Here is a 7506-nt window from a genome sequence, read left to right on the forward strand (position 1 = left end):
GAGACACTTCCGGTCCCATTTAGATTGTGGACCATAGATGTTAATAAGCCGGAGCTCTTGTCCCTTCATGAGGACATCTAAGATCAGGCACCTCCCATTTCTAACTCAGTAACCCGTCGGCATTCCACCAGTGTGGTAAAAAGGGCCGCCACTCCGCTATATGGCTCGGCCACAAGAGACCAATAGGAGGGCCTAAGTCTCCACCCCCTCTTGGCTTTAAACACATCTGCCATGTTTGGCAGTCTGGTCTCTTGCAAAAAGAAAATGTTAGCTTCAACACAGCTGAGAAAGTCAAAGGCCACAAATCTGGCTGTATTTGACTTTATGCTGGCGACATTAATGGACGCCAGCATCAACGGAGTGGGTACCGCTATCATTAGTAATTGAGTTAGATGGCTTTCCTCTTCTCACTCCCCTTATCCTCTGCCTCAGAGGAGGAATCCTTCCCCCTCTTTAACGACACAGAGGTGTCCATTCCCACGTGTTTTTTCTTTTTGTCGTCCTCGCCTCCAGACTCTGGGCCAGTCCCTCCCTCCAAGGACCTTACATTCCCAGAAGAAGGAGACTCGGCATCCCCTGTAAGCTTCGCCGAAGCCAGAACCTCACCCTCAGCTTCATTCTCAGAGGAAGAGATGTTCTCAAGGGCTTGGAACCAGCTAGAAAGACCAACCAGAGGAGAGTCAGTTTTTTTCTTCCTTAGGTACCTTGGTCAGAGCGGGAGAAGATATTTTATCTCCCTTCCTTCTCTTCTTTTTGGTGTCGAGCTTATGCTTGTCCTCTAGCCACTGCCTATTATCCTCATCCATACTTTCATAATAGGAGGATTCGGAGGCAGTGGCAGTTTCCTCCCTGTGGATCCTCCTGACCTCCTCATCTAACTCATCATCCCTCGGGGCCTCAGCAGCAAGATTGGCATTCAAGACAGGGGTCACCTCAGTAACACTGGGCTCGCCCAGCTCCCTCTCCTGTCTGTGCTTGTCTAGACGCCTCAGCTGGGCAGGCGTCTTTTTATTGCTTTTCCTCCTTGGCCCCTCAGCTCCCTCACCCCTGCTAGTCCCTTTTCCAGCAGAATCAGCCTCACGACTTTCTCCCACCGGAGTCATGACTGCATTAGCGAAGGAGCAAGGACAATGGCTGAATGGGTGACCTAAGTCACCACACAGGTAGCACCTAATCTCCACACAAGATGCAGCAAGATGGCCGATATCCCCACACAATGCACATTTCTTCTGCACAGTGCAGTTTGCACTGAAGTGTGTGGGGTCGCCGCACTTGTGACAGAGCTTCGGTTGCCCCTGGTAGAAGACCTGGATACGATCCCTATCCAGGAAGGCAGATGATGGAATGTGGGCAACCGTACCACCTGAATGCTTAAGTTTTACCATAAACGTCCAGGCCCCTGACCAGATACCATACTCATCACAGTTTTTCTTTGGCATCTCCACCACTTCTCCATATCTGCCAAGCCACGTCATGATGTCATAACAAGAAAGCGACTCATTACAAGTCATCACGGTCACTTTCTTGACTTAATTTTTGCGAGACACCGCCTGGATGGCAAAGTCTTGCCAGCCGGGCTCATTTATTGCCAACTCATAATTCGACCAGAAGAGCTCAAGCCCCTCTGGCCGAACAAAGCTGATATCAAACTCAGGCGTGGAATAGGGATGTATCAAGGCGTAGATGTCAATATCCTTGAAGCCCATCTTCAGCAGGAGCTCCACAACCTTAGACCTTGGAGGACACGCATCACTGCCCCTGCACCGAAGACAGACCACATTCCTACACACACTACCTGGCCCGGCTGTTGGAAGGGACCACACTGTATTTCCCCCATTTTGCTCTCGAAAGGCCCTGAGTCTATGCCTCTCTTATCCAGAAGGATCGATCAACCTCTCAACCCTCTACCGTTAGTGATCTCTCCCCCTTCTTTAGAGCCTCCAGGAGACGCCGCTGCAACATGCCATCCCCAGAGCCCGGAGACGAGGAGAACGCCCTATTTCCCCCGGAGGTGACAGCGGCATAACTAATAACAGGTACTGCCACCACTGGGGGGCCACCGGACCAGTGACCACATCAACATCAACAGTATCACTATTACCCACCTCCATAGCACCCTCACTCTCCACCAAACCAGCAACCACACCACTAGACAAAGAAATTTCCTCATCCACACCTCCCACCACATTCACTCCTGCTGGACCAGTGACAACAGGGGGTGGCATTTTAACCTCTGCATCATCAGTCACAAGGGGCTCAGTCTCCTCCACAGAACTGGAGGCGATCTCACCCCTGGACTTACGGGTGCCCTCCATATCATCAGTTCGTAATTTTCTTTGCTTCAATAGGAGCCGCTGATCTTTTGCTGCTGTGAGGCGCCGCTGATCCTTTACATCAGGATCTTGCTGCCCAGTGGCGTCAAAGCAGAACAGGATTTTGGGAGGATCGGAACGCCCAGCCCCGACAACCCCCTCACACTGCTGCCGCTTCTCAACTAAGTGATCAGTGGCAACAGCATTCAGGGGTATCGAGGCTACCGGAGCTGCCCCCGACACTGGGCCGCTCCCCTCTCCCACTGAGGAGAGCATTACAGTATCGTGGCCTAACCGTATACCAGCCGCCAGACCGCCCTCACTGTGCAGCCTCTCAGCAGATGTACCTGCTGCTACGTCCCCGCTACTACAAGCAGAGACGGAGCTCTGCGCCTCACTACCGTGCTCTGTACTCTCCCCTTTGCACCGGTCCACAGCAGAACCCGGGCTGGGCTGGGCAACGGGGCTTATACAGTGAGCTGACCTTGCAGCTGACTCGGGGTACAGGGAGGGGGGCATATACATAACTCACCACTTCCTGGAGCTTTGGTTTGGTGGTCTTTGCCTTTTTTCTGGCCCCCAGGTGCCTCCTCTGGTAAATCATCACCAAGATGGAAGTTCTAAAGACACACTGGGGACTCCAGGAGCTTTATCTCCACCATTACAGCCCCTCCCTTGCCGCTGTTGTCACTGTCCTCCCCAGAGCCAGCAGAACTGTGACCAGATGCCAATGTCGCCTGTCGAGCAGGGAGCTCACTGCATGAGGCCTGTGGGTGACTTTGCAGGCTGCCAGGAGGGGCTTTCTGCTGGTCATCATCCTCCTCATCATCATAATCCACCTGACTCTCAAGCTGCAGCCCCATCTGCGTTTGCTCTCTGTTATTAGCCATTTCTCTGAATCTGTCCTCAATCAGTAGTATTTCTTTAAATGGTCCACTTTTTTCTCTTAGGAATGCTTTCCTCACCTCCAGCTCATTAATATCCAGCTTCAGTCTCTTTATCTCCGCCTGGAGTTGGGTCTTCCTGGGTCTGGAGGAACCTGCAGCTTTGGTGCTTGTGCAGCGCAGCTCCTCCCAGAGCCTCCTGATGGTCTTACTCGCCTCTTCATACTCACGGAGGTGGCTTATGACCCGGGAGGCATAGACTCCTTGGGTTTCTGCAGCCCCCAACTTTCCTCAGTGAGGTCGGCCTTACCTCCGTGAGCACTCAGCTTTCCTCCGGAAGGACCGCTGTTATGATTAGGTAACCGAGGAGGATAACAGGGGAATAGGCGAGGCGACCAGATAACCAGAGAGGTTGGTAACTTAGCGGATTGCAGACCCCAAAACTGACAACACAACTAGAATTAGCCATGGGACGTACTTACGATGCCCTAGACGCCTCGGCACTGCCAAAAAATTAACTAAGCCTAAAGAGAGAAAGGGGAAAGCTAAACTGCCCCAGAGTAGACCCCCAAAGGAATAGATAGCCCCCGAGCATTCAGTATATTGCCGGTGAGACAAGATGAGGCACAAACACAGGCAGAAAATAGAGTAAGAAAATGATGGGGCCCAAACTATCTAGATAGAATAGGACAGGAAAGGATACTGTCTGCAATCACGCAAAAAAACCCTAATAAAAATTCCAACACGTCTGATATGCAAAAATACTGAGGCCACACGACCTCTCCCCCACTAAATCAGAACTCTGGTGTAACTGGATGCCAACAAAAGATACTGATATAACAGGGGATTATAAATACTACAAGACTGACATAAGCTGTGGCAAAAGAAACAGAGTCCAGCACAGGTCCCAGCAGGGAACCAGGCTGGACTCACACCAGCAAGGCAGAAATCAGAGAAAAGCAAAAAATGGAGCAAATGCAAAAAGATTCAGGCAGACAAATAACTTATCTGAAAGGTGCAGGACGAAGCAGGAGGCAAGCAGACTTCAAAAATGCTCAGGAAGAAAACCAAATCACCGGCAAGAGCTGAGGGAAGGTTGCTCACTTAAATCACTCCAGTCTGTAACACCTGACCTCCAATCATCCTGCTCAGGTGATTGACTTTTGTTAGCCAGACCAGCTCCATTACCAGCAGCAACCACCAGAGGGAGCCCAAACTCAGAAGCCAGGTCAAACATGTTCACAACAGTACCCCCCCTTGAGGAGGGGTCATCGAACCCTCACCCACGCCATCAGGCAGATCAGGATGGGCCCGGTGAAAGGCGCGAACCAATCTCTCGGCATGAATGTCAGAAGCAAAGACCCAAGAATTATCCTCCTGACTAGTGTTGAGCATTCCGATACCGCAAGTATCGGGTATCGGCCGATATCAGCGGTATCGGAATTCCGATACTTAATTCCGATACTTTTTTCATATCGGATTCCGGGATCAGAATCGGAATAGGAAGTTCCCATCATGCTATGAGCCTGCTTGCTTTGATTAAGCCAATGGGAATCCTCCGAAGTGTGGGCACATCCTGTTAGGCATGTAGGCATGTTAACTATTGGCATGGCTGTGATTGGCTGCCGAAATGATGTCATGATGCACTATAAAAGCCACCGCAGCCGCCATTTCTGGTCACTCTGCTGTGAATTCAGTTAGGGACAGGCTGCTGTAGAAGACTGTGAGGGACAGTTAGAAATAGCGATTCTAAAAACAATATTGTGCTTTATCCAGGCTACATAAACCACCACTGTAGCTTGCTTTTCCCTAGCAGCGCTGTTTTCACAGCTGTCTGCAAGGGCTGTGTGAGTGCAGCTCACGCTGTGGAGTGGGTCCTGCAGCCACGTCAGGCTGTAGGCCACCCAGTGTGATCACTGCTGCCTCATACATCTTTTATTTTTTGAGCTGCATTTTTTAAATAATTTCAATCTAGTGTGCTTCCATCCGTATCCATATACGTTGGTTGCAAACACTAGTAGTAGACAGCGGAGCCTTTCTGCAGCCTTTCAGTGCTAGTGTCCACTTTGCTGCACTGTTCACGGCTGTCTGAGAGGTCTCTGACTGTGTGTGAGTGCAGCTCACGCTGAGTAGTGTGTCCTGCAGCTACGTCTGGCTGTAGGACGCTCAGCGTGCGTCACTGCCTCACACATATTTTTATTTGAGTGCAGCTCATTTTTTCTTCTATTAGTGTGCATCCATCCGTCTCCATCTACGGTGGTTGCAAACACTATATAGGAGTACACAGCGGAGCCTTTCTGCAGCCTGTCAGTGCCAGTGCCCACTTAGCTGCACTGTTGACGGCTGTCTGAGAGGTCTCTGACTGTGTGTGAGTGCAGCTCACGCTGAGTAGAGTGTCCTGCAGCTACGTCTGGTTGTAGGACGCTCAACGTGCGTCACTGCCTCACACATATTTGTCTCTGAGTGCAGCTCATTTTTTCTTCTCCTATTAGTGTGCATCCATCCGTATCCATCAACATTGGTTGGTTGCAAACACTATATAGGAGTAGATAGAGGAGCCTTTTTTTCTGGCTTGTGCCCTGCCGGCGCAGCCAGATTAGTATTACCCAATTTTTTTGGAGCCTCATCTTTTGCATTGTAGGTTACCTGCCTGCATTGTAATAGCTCCAAAAAGTTGGTGATACTATCAGTTTCAATTCTTTGTTCTCATACTTTGAGTTTGTTTCAAACAAAGAAACCACATAAAAAGTTCACCAAACACTACATTTTGAACTTGTGTAGGCCACATCAGCTCCTATTAAAGTCTAGTCCACACACACACACTTCATAAAATTAGTGTTTCTTGTACCTGTAACCAGCTGTTCAGGAATAAGCACACTAAGGCCCCCCTTTGTCCTTTTTTGCCTATCTTAAGCAGTCTTGCAAGATGAAGAAGGCAGGGAGTAAGGCGCGGGGGCGTGGGCGTGGGCGTGGAGTTTCAGCAGGGAGAGGACGTGGGGATTCTGCAGGGAGAGGACGTGGGGATTCTACAGGTAGAGGACGTGGGGATTCTGGGCCTGCTGCGGGCACCAGTGGATCAGCATCCCCCAGTTTTAGCAGGCAACAGTCCTTTATGCGCAGCTTTGTAGGACCTCAACGTACCCCACTGCTGCGGGAGGAACAAATTGAAGCCGTTGTCGGATGGATGGCAGCTAACGCATCGACTTCAATTACTTCCGCATCCTCTCAGGGTCAGAGCACCGAAGAGCAACCATCTGTCTCTTCACCACCTGCCAAAGTGCCCAGGCAGTCAGAGAGACATGGACAGGAGCCATCACAATCTCTACTTCTGTTCTCGGAATCTGTTGGCTTGGAAAGAGGGGGCCAGCCAAGCAGCATTCCTGAATGTGAAGAAGAGGGAGTATGCAGTGATGCGCAACTTCTTTGTCCCTCTGAATCTGAAGAGGCGAGTGGGCCAGTGCCTATGGTCAGCACACCTCAGTACGCATCAGATGATGACGAGACTCAGTTGCCACTTTCTGGTGCGTACGGTGCTGGCGAGACAACCCCGGAGAAGCAGCTGTTTGAAGAGGGGAGGGAAGATGATGAGGTCCTTGACCCATCATGGCGTGAGCAACAGGAAGGTGGTGGGAGCAGCTCGGAGGAAGAGATTCCCCTACCGGCCAAAACAGGAGGCAGAGGGAGGGGGAAGACTTGGTTGCCTGTACCCTCCACTTCGGCACCCGTTAGGAGCATTCCTCCTTCCAAAGGCAAACCGGGCGCTCACAAGAGTTGCAGTGCGTGGTCCTTTTTTGACACAGTTGCAGATGACATTTGCTTTGTCAAATGCAAGCTGTGTCATCAGAGAGTCAAAAGAGGGAGAAATGTCAGCAACCTCAATACCACAAATATGTGGAAACATGTGCGCACCAAGCACGAGTTGGAGTTGCATAGACACCCTCAAGACGTAGGCCAACGTACAGCACCACCTACCACCTCTTCAGTTCGTGTTGGGCCCTCTTCCTCCAGCTCACACACTGCTGGTTCGGCTTCCTCACAGGATCGCCAAGGAAGAACCTCTGCCACTGTTGTCCGGAGACCCTGTCAGATTCCACCCATAACAGCACGTTCCCATCCATCACAGCCATCGGTAGCACAGGCATGGGATAAAAGGCGCCCTTACTCGGCAAACCATCCCCGAGCACAGTCTCTGAATGCTGGCATTGCCAAACTTCTGGCAGTTGAAATGCTGTCATTCAGGCTGGTGGACACTGACACCTTCCGGGACTTAATGGCATTGGCAGTCCCCCAATACAACGTGCCCAGCCGCT

This window comes from Dendrobates tinctorius, unplaced genomic scaffold, assembly GCF_039654945.1.
Source record: "Dendrobates tinctorius isolate UK_male_01 unplaced genomic scaffold, ASM3965494v1 ptg000120l, whole genome shotgun sequence".
Classification (NCBI taxonomy): Eukaryota; Metazoa; Chordata; class Amphibia; order Anura; family Dendrobatidae; genus Dendrobates; species Dendrobates tinctorius.